Source organism: Rhinopithecus roxellana, chromosome 11 (assembly GCF_007565055.1).
Source record: "Rhinopithecus roxellana isolate Shanxi Qingling chromosome 11, ASM756505v1, whole genome shotgun sequence".
Taxonomy (NCBI): domain Eukaryota; kingdom Metazoa; phylum Chordata; class Mammalia; order Primates; family Cercopithecidae; genus Rhinopithecus; species Rhinopithecus roxellana.
In genome coordinates this window covers 101,858,652-101,872,141 of record NC_044559.1, presented here as the reverse complement: position 1 = coordinate 101,872,141, position 13,490 = coordinate 101,858,652, and the positions used below count along the sequence as shown (strand labels likewise).

Genomic DNA, 13,490 nt, shown 5'->3' with positions numbered 1-13,490 from the left:
AAGCTATTCTCCCGCCTCAGCCTCCCGAATAGCTGGGACTGCAGGTGCGTGCCACCATGCCCAGCTAATATTTTTGTGTTTTTAGTAGAGACCGGGTTTCACCGTGTTGGCCAGGATGGTCTCAATATCTTGACGTTGTGATCCATCCACCCCAGTCTCCCAAAGTGCTGGGATTACAGGCGTGAGCAACCGCGCGTGGCCTATACTAACTTTTAAAATAATCGTACATATTTATTATTTGTCCCTCTTCTCTTCCCCAGGCAAAACATTCACCATTCCTTCAAATGATCTTACTATTTTGCAATTTTTTTTTTAATTGATAAGGAGTCTTGCTCTGTCACCCAGGTTTGAGTGCAGTGGCATGATCTCGGCTCACTGTAACCTCTGCCTCCCAGGTTCAAGTGATTCTCCTGTCTCAGCCTCCTAAGTAGCTGGGACTACAGGTGTGTGCCACCACACTTCAGGTAATTTTTGTATTTTTAGTAGAAATGGGGTTTCATCATGTTGGCCAGGCTGGTCTTGAACTCCTGACCTCAGGTAATCACCCGCCTCAGCCTCCCAAAGTGCTGGGAAAACAGGCATGAGCCACTGTACCCAGCCTATTCAAGTTTTGATTCCTTCCAGTACCATTTAAAAATATATATGTAGTATGTATTGATTTAGTGTCTTCAAATCCTTCAGGATTCTTTCACATATATTAATTAATTAATTTAGAGACAGGGTCTTCCTTTGTCATATAGACTGTAGTACAGTGGCACAAACACAGCTCACTGCAGTCTTAACTTCCTGGGCTCAAGTGCTCCTCCTTTGTAGCTGGGACTATAGCCACATGCCACCACGCCCAGCTAATTAAAAAAAATTTTTTTTGTTGTAGAGATGGTCTCACTATGGTGTCCAGACTGGTCTCAAAGCAATCCTCCCACCTTTGCCTCCCTCCCAAAGTGCTTGGATTATAGTGTGAGCCCCTGGACCCTGGCCTCTTTCACATGCATTTCAAGGAAGCTAGTGCTTCTGTACATTCTACTTGAGTAGTTTGAGTTTTTAAACCTAAATGTAGGTAAACTTTTTCATTATTAAAATTTAAGGTTAATTCTTGTTTCAGCTTTTTAAAAATTGTTTTCTATTTCAATGGATAGAAATCCAGATTTTCCTGATCATTTTAAAATCTAGATCTTGATTGTTTTTTTCATAAGACATATTTTTAAATCACTATGTCATTTGTTTTGAGACAGAGTTTTTGCTCTTTTGCCCAGGCTGGAGTGCAGTGGCACCGTCTCGGCTCACTGCAGCCTCCGCCTTGCGGATTCAAGCGATTCTCCTGCCTCAGCTTCCTGAGTAGCTGGGATTATAGGCGCCTGCCACCACACCTGGAGAATTTTTTGTATTTTTAGTAGGGATGAGGTTTCACCATGTTGGCCAGGCTAGTCTCAAAACTCTTGACCTGAGGTGATCCACCTGCCTCAGCCTCCAAAGTGTTGGGATTACAGGCGTGAGCTACCGTGCCCAGCCAGCCATTCTGTCATTTGTTAATTTGAAAATAGAGCTTTCAAGTGATAATGAGTGTATAAGACCAGAAATGAATGAATAACATATCACAGGTTAATAACAGTGCTGTTTTCTTTTTTCTGAGATAGAGTTTTGCTCTTACTGTCCAGGCTGGAGTGCAATGGCACAGTATCAGCTCACCACAACCTCTGCCTCCTGAGTTCAAGCAATTCTCCTGCCTCAGCCTCCCAAGTAGCTGGGATTACAGGCATGTGTCACCATGCCTGGCTAATTTTGTATTTTTAGTAGAGACAGGGTTTCTCTGTGTTAGTCAGGCTGGTCTTGAACTCCCGACCTCGGCCTCCTAAAGGTGCTGGGCTTACACACTCTTCAACAGTACTGTTAATCAGTACACATTTTTTGTTTGTTTGTTTGCTTTTTTTTTCTTTTTTTTTTTTTTTCCTGTCACCCAGGCCAGAGTGCAGTGGCATAATCTCAGCTCACTGCAGCCTTTGCCTCCTGGGTTCAAGCGATCCTCCTGTCTCAGCCTCCCAAGTAGCTGAGATTACAGGCGTGTGCCACCACACCTGGTTACTTTTTAAATTATTTTTATTCTCTCTTAATTGTTGTATTTTTAGTAGAGACAGTGTTTTACCATGTTGGTCAGGCTGGTCTCAAACTCCCAACCTCAAGTGATCTGCCTACCTCAGCTTCCCAAAGTGCTGGGATTACAGCTGTGAGCCACCGTGCCTGGCCTATTAATCAGTACTCTTTAACCCACTGCAGATATGTAATTATCATCCAGCCTGTATTTCATTGACTTACCTATTGTAGATTGTCTTGATAAAAGTTTTAAGTCAAGTTCCTTAAATCTTAGTTTCAAATCTTATTAATCTAATAACTTTTGTTTTTATTAAAATGCAGGCTGGGTGCAGTGGCTAATGCCTGTAATCCCAGCACTTTGGGAGGCCGAGGTGGGCAGATAACCTGAGGTAGTTGGAGACCAGCCTGACCAACATGGCGAAACTCCGTCTCTACTAAAAATACAAAAGTTAGCCAGGCGTGGTGGTGTGCACCTGTAATCCTAGCTACTCGGGAGGCTGAGACATGAGAATAGTTTGAACCCAAGAGGCGGAGGTTGCAGTGAGCCAAGATCACATGATTGTACTCCAGCATGGGAGACAGAGCAAGACTCTGTCTCAAAATATTTAAAAAACATATAAAATAAAATGAAATGCAAATTACTCTCAATGAATATATTTTGCTCTTACTTGGTCAATTTGTATTTTAAAAATTTTCATTATCCTAATTATCCATTTTTGGCTCAAGATACCCCACCCAAAATATTCTAGTAAGAAACCAGAATATGCCATCCCCAAAATATCTTTTTTTTGCCATGTTTTGAGGTAGCTATTCTGAGAACCTGCAGACACAGGAGTAATTCTGAAAAGCTGCCGTTTTGTAAAAGAAATTTACCCATCTATAAAGGAAATCTGCTTTAGTAAAAAGTTATGTGTATCAGGAAAAGGGCTGCTCCAGACAACTGTTATTCCCTGAGAGACTTTAGTCTGCATAACAAGACTATCTTTATTCATCATATAGTTTCTCCGCTCACTCTATTTCGTATAACTTGCGTAGACACCAACCCTTAAAAGCCCCAAGCTTCTATTCCTTCTGTAGCTTCAGATGCTGTATAAGCTTCAATCATCTGACTTCAGTGAGTCTCATTTTGTGGGACTACTGTTATTACATATGTAATTAAAATTGGTTTCGTGGCCGGGCACCGTGGCTCAAGCCTGTAATCCCAGCACTTTGAGAGGTTGAGAAGGGTGGATCACTTTAGGTCAGGAGGAGACCAGCCTGGCCAAGATGGCGAAACCCTGTCCCTACTAAAAATACAAAGATTAGCCGGGACGTAGTGGTGGTGGGCGCCTGTAATCCCCACACCTGCCTCAGCCTCCTGAGTAGCTGGGATCACAGGCACCTGAGACCATGCCCAGCTAATTTTTGTATTTTTAGTAGAGATGGGGTTTCACCATGTTGGCCAGGCTGGTCTTAAACTCCTGACCTCAAGTCGTCCACTGGCCTCGGCCTCCCAAAGTGCTGGGATTACAGGCATGAACCACAGTGCCCAGCCTCAACTGCCTATCTCTAATGTCTTGGCAATGCCATGATTTTTACAAAGACTGCCAGTTAATGGCTCTGAGCTTATCTCTACCATTTTAGTATTCTAACATATAATTTAATCTATGATTTTAGTTATTTAAAGCATGAAGATGTTCATAGTGTTGTTTATAATACAAAATTGAAAGCAGTTTAAGCATTCAGCCTTAAGAGAATGAATAATAAAATTAATGCTTTAATAAACTCGTGGTTATTTATTAAGTAGTTACTTAAAATGATGGCAATGTAAGAACATGAGATTATTAAATAAAATGAGCAACTTAAAATTTGCGTGTATCCTGAATGTTGATAACTAATATGGTTGTGAGGGAAAAAGGGACTGAAAGTGCGTTTAAATAATTAACTGGCTGGGTTCACTAAGGATAAGAATATGGGATCTTCTTCATGCATTTATTTTACAAATTTTCTCAAATATAATTATGTTACTTGTTAAGAAAACTCTATTTTTGAAAACAAAAAGGATCCTGCACATATCATTTAATCTTTAGTTTATTTTTCTAATCTCTAGTTTATATTTTCCATAGTAAAATCACTTTTTCTTGAGAGAAATAAAAGTAATTAAATAAGCTTTCCTTTTCTTCCAAATATTAGTGTTTTATCATCTTGCCCAATGTTCTTTTTCTGAACATAGCTTTAAAAACCCTTTATGTTGAATTGATTTTTCCTTCTAATCCTGCTTATTTCTCCTTTGTGAAAGGTGACATATATCAGTAAAGCAAATTAAAAATGTATAAAGTTATGTCATACTTCTTTTCCTTTGTACTTTATGACTTTGCCGTTTCTTCTAGACAGGCTTCATTTTTCTCCATTAGCGTTCAGAGTTTAAAGTTTAATTCAGCAGATGACAAAACACTTTGCTCTCTGCCACCCCTGCAAACCAGCATGAAAATAAATACAATGCTTTCACACCATCTTACGATGTAAAAATCATTCAGCTGTGAATTAGGAAATCCAAGTTCTGGTCCTAGCACTTCTATAAACAAGATTTTTGACAAGCAAAGTCACTTAAACTCTGAGTGTCCATTTTTTTATCTGTAAAAATGAGAGTATTTCTAACATTAAAGTAATAGGACTAAATTTTGTATTTCCTTTTTAAAAATACCTATATTTTTAGAGACAGAGTCTTGCTATGTTGCCCAGGCTGGTCTCCTACTCCCTGAACTCAAGCCATCCTCTCAGCTCACCTTCTAAGTAGCTGGGATTCCAGGGGCATGCCACTATGTCTACTTGTATGATTGCTGCTTGATTTGTATGATTACTCTATTAATTTCTGTTTTCTTATAAAAGACTGAATACTCTGCTGGGGTAAGAATTTTGTGGTCTTTTCCTCACTATTGCATACCCTGGGCCAAAGTATGGTGCCTTGCACATAGAAGCCATTTTATACCTATTGATAGAATGAATGTGCTACAATGTTTGCTGGAGAAAGGAGAGTTAAAAAAGTCTTAAGGTCCATATCTACTAGAAATCCTTGTAGAACTCATAGACTATTGAAGGTTTGAAACTGATAAACAAGTTTGGCATTACATAGAAGATCTGCATGGAGTTATTAATGTTAAAAACTTTATTTTTTTATTTTTTTGAGACAGAGGCTCGCTCTGTCACCCAGACTGGAGTGCAGTGGCACAATCTCAGCTCCCTGCAACCTCTGACTCCTGGACTGAAGCAATCCTCCCACCTCAGCCTCCTGAGTAGCTGGGACCACAGGTGTGTGCCACCACACCTGGCTATTTATTCTTTGTAGAGACAAGATTTCACCATGTTGCCCAGGCTGATCTTGAACTCATGTGCTCAAGTGATCCACCTGCCTCCGCTTCCCAGAGTGCTGGGATTATAGGCATGAACCACTGAGTATGACCTAATGTTAAAAATTTGATCCTTTGGACATTACAATGATGTAGGAGTCACATTTTTATGTATTTTCATAGATTTTACAATATGCCATATTGAAAAATAATGAATTATAGTCAGCTTTCTTGTAAGGCCAGTCAAGTTGAATTCCTGTTACTACTGTTGTTCATCTTTTTTTCCTACCCATATATCTTAAAAAATATTTATACTGCTAGATAATTGAACTTGGAAGAGTTTTTGCTTTTAGTTTGTGAGTCTGTTTAATTTTTTAAAATCCAGTGGTTTAGGCTTCCACATGTGTAAAGATGAGAGATGTATTCTTTTCATGGCCCAAGATAAACGGAACCAAAATCCTTGTTTATTTTAACTCTTAAAATTGTACATATAAGATTCTCGCCGGGCGCGGTGGCTCAAGCCTGTAATCCCAGCACTTTGGGAGGCCAAGGCGGGCGGATCACGAGGTCAGGAGATCGAGACCATCCTGGCTAACACGGTGAAACCCTGTCTCTACTAAAAATACAAAAAACTAGCCGGGCGAGGTGGCGGGCGCCTGTAGTCCCTGCTATTCCGTAGGCTGAGGCAGGAGAATGGCCTAAACCCGGGAGGCGGAGCTTGCAGTGAGCTGAGATCCGGCCACTGCACTCCAGCCCGGGCGACAGAGCAAGACTCCGTCTCAAAAAAAAAAAAAAAAAAAAAAAAGATTCTCACATTATTGGAAGGAATAGATTTTCTTTGGATAGGCAGACAGTGTTGCCTTCCTTTAGCCTCTGTTTACTTTCTGACCTCTGTTGATTTATTCAACTTGTAACCTAGAAACCAACTAAAAAGGAAGGAAGTTAGAGATGTGTATTTCTGGGCAGTAACTAGAGTAGTTTCCTCTTCCCCTAGCCTGGTTTAGCAGCCAAAAAAGGCCTTTAACTCCCCTCCCCACCTTCCAACAAAAAGAAAGAATAATTAATGTTAACTTTTCACCTTTTTACCTCAGTCCAGTGAAGAAGGTATAAGCCTTAAGAACAACCAGTTTAAAGGACTAAAATGTGTGAAAGGTGGGATCTACTATTCCTAATGAGTTGTAAGAACAGGAGTGCATTAAGGATACTTGATGTAAAACCTAGCAATTTATGCTTGATACCAAGTGGGTTCTCTATGTCATTACTTCATTATTTTTGTTTGTGTTAAAAATTTACCAGAGTACCAGACCAATTAATACCAGACCAGTCACATTAATATATTTATATTAGCCAGATGTAGTGGCACGTACTTGTAGTCCCAGCTGCTCAGAAGACTGAGGCAGGAGGATGCCTTGAGCCCAGGAGTTTGAGGCTGCAGTGAGCTGATAGCTTCACTGCACTCTGGCCTGGACAATAGAGTGAGACCCAATCTCTAAATATATATATATGTCAAGCCCGTTTTAAATATTTAAAAGGCATTGATTGTTGCCAACTAGTTGTAACTCTGCATCCTTTGCATCAAGAATTGATTCTATAGTATTTATAGTAGTGGAGAAGCTAGTCTTATTTTAATACAACCATGATGTAGTGTGAAATATTTTTTTAAAATGAGTGGTTTTTCAGTATTGTTAATTACATTAATTTTACTAAAAATTAGTGCATTTGTGTTACTAAGATTGTATGACTTGAGGCAGTTGTATGGTTTAGCTAAGCCTACTTCTGTGTGCTTTATGATTCTGTAAGGGATTGAAGCACTTGAGAAGCAAAAACAGCTGTTTTTAAGTCTATATCATATACAATGTAGACAAACTTGAGTTTATGCAAGATTATGAGATAAATCCTGTGAAAGTTTCTAATGTACAATAAATTGGGGAAATGTATTAAAGTACTTAAAATTTGATAGTTTATATTAAGCTGTATTAAACATTTGCTTTTTTTTGGTTTGGTAACATATTGTGAGTTCTTTACATAGATTCTTTTTATTTTTGTCTCAGTGATTATGAATGAATTATTAGGATGGTTATATGTGATTTAATATCCACTTGACAACATTATTCAAAACACTTCGTTCTAAAGTTACCTTGGCTGGGAGCGGTGGCTCACGCCTGTAATCCTAGCACTTGGGGAGGCCAAGGTGGGCAGATCACCTGAGGTCAGGAGTTTGAGACCAGCCTGGTCAACATGGTGAAACCCTGTCTGTACTAAAAATACAAAATTAGCTGGGCATGGTGGCGTGCACCTGTAATTCCAGTTACTTGGGAGGCTGAGGCAGGAGAATTGCTTGAACCCGGGAGGCAGAGGTTGCAGTGAGCTGAGGATGGTATCATTGCACTCCAGCCTGCGCAGAAAAGAGCAAAGCTCCATCACAGAAAAATAAAGTTACCTTTTTGTATCATGCATGTTCTACACAATATGTTCTGTAAAATAAAGCCATATTTTACTCACAGTCTTAGACTAATCATTGCCCATGTCTTTTCATTCTTTTTATAAGCACAGGTTCATCATATACTAAATTAAAAATACCTTTTCAGTAGCTTTTGTTTTCTTTTTTTTTGAGACAGAGTCTCGCCCTGTCACCCAGGCCGGAGTGCAGTAGTATGATCTCGGCTCATTGCAGCCTCCGTCTTCCAGGTTCAAACAATTCTCCTGCCTCAGCCTCCAGAGTATCTGAGACTACAGGCACACCACCATGCCCTGGCTAATTTTTGTATTTTTAGTAGAAACAGGGTTTGCCATGATGGCCAGGCTGGTCTCAAACGCTTGACCTCAAGTGATCCACCCACCGCTGATCCTGGCTTCTTTTCAGTAGCTAACCTGCTAATTTCTGTGAAATGAAAGTGATACTTCTGGAATAGATATAAAGGGGTTATGTATGTGTTTTTTTAAAAAAGTCAGTATGAATACAAAATTAGCCAAGTGTGGTGCATGCATGTAATCCCAGCTACATGGCAGGCTGAGGCAGGAGAATCTCTTGAACCTGGGAGGCAGGGGTTGCAGTGAGCTGAGATCGCACCATTGCACTCCAGCCCGGGCAACAAGAACAAAACTCTATCTCAAAAAAAATTTTTTTAAATTAGTATGAATTTTTAGATTTACTGAAATTGAGGTTTCTCCATGGGGATAAATTTATAATAAAAGACTATTTACATCCGGGCATGATGGCTCACGCCTGTAATCCCAGCACTTTGGGAGCCTGAGACGGGTGGATCACTTGAGGCCAGGAATCCGAAACCAGCCTGGCCAACATGATGACACCCCTGTCTCTACTGAAAATACAGAAATTAGCCGGGCATGGTGGCGTGCACCTATAGTCCCAGCTACTCTGGAAGCTGAGGCAGGAGAATTGCTTGAATCCCCACGGAGGCAGAGGTTGCAGTGAACCGAGATCACGCCACTGCACTCCAGCCTGGGCAACAGTGAGACTCTGTCTCAAAACAAAACAAAACAAAAAAGACTATTTACATACATCTTAAAATAGATTAAATATTTTCTTGCACCTACACCTACAAGTGTATTTTTAAAGTTTCAGTGCATGTTACTATATATAATTCCTCTGTTTCATCATTAATTTCTACAATAAAACTGAAACCATTTCAATTAAATTGTAATATAGAAGTGTGGTTGACTAAGTATATGGCCAGCTTTCCTGCTCTAAGTCAGAAACTTGCAAATTTTCACTGGATGCTGTAAAGGTTAAAATTTAATTATACTGACAAATTAATAGACATAACCTGATGTTTTACATAGAGCCACAAATTTATATTCCATTCCATCTCTGCTCCTTGATTTGTTGAGTAGTCAGAGTCAGTCTCATGTCATCACATAAGTCTCCACTATGAAACGAGAAATATATAAGGCCTGGCAGGATGACTCATGCCTGAAATCCCAGCACTTTAGAAAACTGAGGTGGGTGGATCGCTTAAGTTCAGGAGTTCCAGACCATCCTGGGCAACATGGTGAAACCCTGTCTCTACAAAAAAATACAAAAAGTTAGCTAGGCATGGTGATGCCCACCTGTAGTCCCATCTACATGGCAGGCTGAGGTGGGAGGATCGCTTGAGCCCAGAAGCCAGCGATTGCAGTGAGCCAAGATCGTGCCACTGTACCGTAGCCTGGGCAACAGCAAAATCCTGTCTCAAAAAAAAAAAAAAAAGAGGCTGGACACAGTGGCTCACACCTGTAATACCAGTACTTTGGGAGGCCGAGGTGGGTGGATCGCCTGAGGTCAGGAGTTTTTGAGACTAGCCTGGCCAACATGGTGAAACCCTGTCTCTACTAAAAATACAAAAATTAAGAGCATGGTGGCACACCCTGTAAAGCCAGCTACTTGGGAGGCTGAAGGAGGAGAATCGCTTGAACCCAGGAGGTGGAGATTGCAGTGAGTTGAGGTCACACCACTGCGCTTCAGCCTGGGTAACAGAGCAAGACTACATCCTCCAAAAACTAGAGAACTTACTATTAGAGCATTCTTGTCCAGTAGAAATAAAATGTTGAGCTACTGGTGTGATTTTAAATTAAGTCTTTACATCAAAATTTTAACATAGGTAGATTAATTTTACAGTATTTTATTTAACCCAATATATCAAAATATTAACATATCAAAATAAAACTATTCATGAGATACATCTTAATTCTTTTTTATGTTCAATATGTATTTTATACATACAGCACACATCTCAATTCAGATTAACTACATTTCAGGTGCTCAGTTGCCACATACGGTTAGTAACTACCAATATTGGACAACATCGAACAGCAGAACTCTAGAATTTAGATAGATGTTAAGAGACTATATTATATAACACATCTGAGAAATACATTTTATGCTTTCAAATTGTGAGTATCTTAGGACTATCTAGGATAAATTGTTTTTTGTAATGAGTGAAAATGGTTGAATATTTTCAAATCTACAAAATACTACCAGTTTTTTTTTTTAGTAAAATGCCTATGAGATTGTTGAGATTTTTGCCTAAAAATATTTTAAATTGATTTATTTTGAAGTTTTTAATATTTTTAAGGCAAAATGGTTATATTAATTAATTAATCGTGCCCAAAAACGTACAAAGTATATTTGATGCTTTATTTTTGCCAACTTGAGAGATAGTCACATGTTATTTCTTTTCTGCACTTTCTCACCTTGGTAAATCTGGAAAGCAAAAACTTAGTATTTGCATTTGCTTTATGAAGGAGACAGTAAACTTGAGCTTTCAGTCTCGCCACTAGTCTGTCTTTGTCTGTTGTTAAAATTATGAGCCAGTCTCTATGGCCGCAGCCAAATGAGTAATCACCAGTAATGTGACTCGTGCTGGAAGTGACTCCATCAGCACCTGTGACGGGGGATTAGTTACAGTTTACAGAGCACCGCCTCTTCCCTTCTCTCAGTGTGCCCTAAGCCAAGTACTCGTTCTCATTTGGGTGTCTGCACTGTTGGAAGCTACTGCACTGTGTTTCCACGCAGACAGAGTACAGTGAGAAAGGCTTTCTCCAGCTGATGGATGGCTGTTCTCTTTATTTGGAGTATCTTACTGGTTATGTAAGCGACCTCGAGAGAAATTATCCTGACCCAGATCGGAGGATGCAGTAGTGCTTCAGCTGCAGGATTTCTTAGTCGTTAACACCACAGTGCTGATGACAAAGAGCGAGTTGTAATCCTCGTCACTGCCGGGGCTCAGCCAGAGCAGACAGAAAATCGTCATTTGCTCGTCGGAGACTTGTTAGGTTACAGCTCCTGCTTCGTTCTGTGGTCTTGGCTTTTCTTCCTATACAATGACGCCGCTGCAAGTGAGCTCAGAAATGCTTGGTTTGAGAGCCATTTGCCTGTGATTTTGAAGACTAAAGAAGTATTTACACTAGATAAATACTCTTCCAGAACAAAATGGAAATTTCAGCAAATACTTACTGACCTTTAAAGCCTTGCTGTGGATTTCTGAGATTTAAAAATACTTTAAAATTCTCAAGAACAAAGTACGGTTTGTATTTTTCTGCTTCCTTTTTCTTTTGTCTTAATTTACATTTGGTTTTTCTTCTCAGCCTGAGAAATTAAGGTCACTGCCTTTTGTAAAAGATCTGGCCTCAATGTTTTTAGTTTTAAGAATTTTTAACTTTCATTTGTTTAAAAAGATTTATTGTGTTTGTAGTAATTTAATAACTGTAAATGTTAATTTAAAAACTAGAGTTTAATTGTTTAAAGTATGGCAGAAGTGCTTCAAATTAGGGTTTTCAGACTAGTGTTTCAAGAGAAGTGGAGGTATTTGTTTTGTGAGGTTTTTTTTTTTTTTTTTTTTTGGTTATTATTCCCTTCCCCACCCCCAACTTGTTTTCTAACAGTATCGTGTTTTTCAATAGACCTGCTTGGGTGGGAATTTGGACTTTGTTCTTTCAAGTCACTCCAGTCTTTTTTTTTTTTTTTTTTTTTTTTTGGTAGACTAAATCTTAACTTCTAAAATGTTGCTTAGGTTGTTTTCTGCTTTAGTATTTCCCTTCGGTGAGATTTATATTAGTATTTTTGCAGTTAATAAGCCTTTTTTTTTTTTTTTTAACTTGGAATTGTTAACTGTTAACCAGAGATTGTTAGAAACTAAGACTGCAGACATAAGCTCTTTGAATTTCCTGTTAAATGTGAAATGGTGAGCTTTAACATCGTTTGTTTGAGCAGCTGAGTTGTGTTTAAGAGCTGTAGCTGATTTATTTAAAAAATGTTTTTCGGGGAGGGCTCATCTGTTCGCCTCTTCCTCATGTGAATGGAATGTGGTGCAGCATGGAGCCCCAAACAGGATACAGTTGTTCTAAGCATTCTTCCTATAGTTTGGTAGGCCCTACTAGAAACGCAGGCCCTCAACTATATTTATTTTGGCCATAGACTATTTTTAAAGTGTGTTTAACACTGATAACTGACCTTAAAAAACACTCTCACTCCATTAATAAAATTGAAAAAGCATTTTGTTTCAACTGAACATTTAGTGTTAGTAATTTTCATTTTGGGTTTCAAAGGCTTTTTAGAGCATTTGAATAATAGTCTTTTGTGATTAGGGCCATATTCTACTGTGACTTTCATCAGATGTTAGTTCATTGCTTCCCTTTAGGCTGTGGAAGTTACTCATAGAATCATGTATCTTTAGAGTGAGTGTTGAATTAGTTATGCATGAGTTCTAGTTTCTTTACATTCCAGTGCACCTAGACCCATCAATTATTTACTACAAATTCATCATACCAGCTGTAGGACCCATTTGTTTTTATTTAAATATGTTTATTATTATTTTTAAACTTAAAATGTTCCTTTGAAACATACTAGACTAATACACAAATTAACAATAGTTACATGGTGGATTTGCCATATTAAAAAAACCGGGGTGTATTTTCATATCACTTCATATGTTGTTTGCCTTTCATTTTTCCTTAAAGTAGAGCAGTCACACATATTCACTGTTGCTCATTTAATAAATATTGAAACATTTCTTTAACAAATACTATAAAAGTATTTATCAGCACTTTTTATTTGCTATTTAAGAAGCATGATATACTTTGGACTTCCATTTGTAAATGATTATAAGTACTCATGTCCTTGTAAGAGTATTCAAATTTGATCATTGTCAGCTAGTTTTCTTACATTTCTGGTAGCCAAATTTTACTTGGCTTTCAATGAGATATCTTAAAATGTGAGATTTTTTTTTAGCTTAGAAATCTTTTTTTCTAATTAACTTAGAATAATTTAAATCATAGGTCGGCTTGTTGAAATTTACCCTTAGAACTCTGACCTACCTTGAAAAGGAGAGCTCTCTTCAGAAGAATGTTTTTCATATTATAAAATGATTAGGTCTCATAGGAAATGCAAGCCACCTGTATTATTTGCGTAAGAAAGAGGCACTCCAGAAGGAGAACTTTACTTCTTTTTCAAATCCTACTTAATTGAATTGTATCTTTAGCCACTTAGATAATACCTTTTGTGGACCTTTTTGTTAACCTTCATGGGTTGACCTGACATGGTACTGTTTGAAAAGAAATAGATCATTTGATAATGTT

General features: G+C 38.5%; 1 protein-coding gene across 8 annotated transcripts in view; it reads left to right on the top strand.

Moving 5' to 3' along the window:
* The window catches only part of JMJD1C (jumonji domain containing 1C), a 370,899-nt gene that overhangs the window by 254,588 nt on the left and 102,821 nt on the right, over positions 1-13,490 (top strand). For 4 of the 8 annotated variants that reach the window (XM_030941214.1, XM_030941212.1, XM_010355202.2 and 1 more), the window contains exon 1: positions 10,857-11,435. The exons of the other annotated variants lie outside the window; for them this stretch is intronic. The gene's annotated coding sequence lies outside the window, so the exon portion shown is untranslated. Of the gene's footprint in view, positions 1-10,856; positions 11,436-13,490 lie in introns of those variants that run through there. 8 annotated transcript variants of the gene reach the window in all.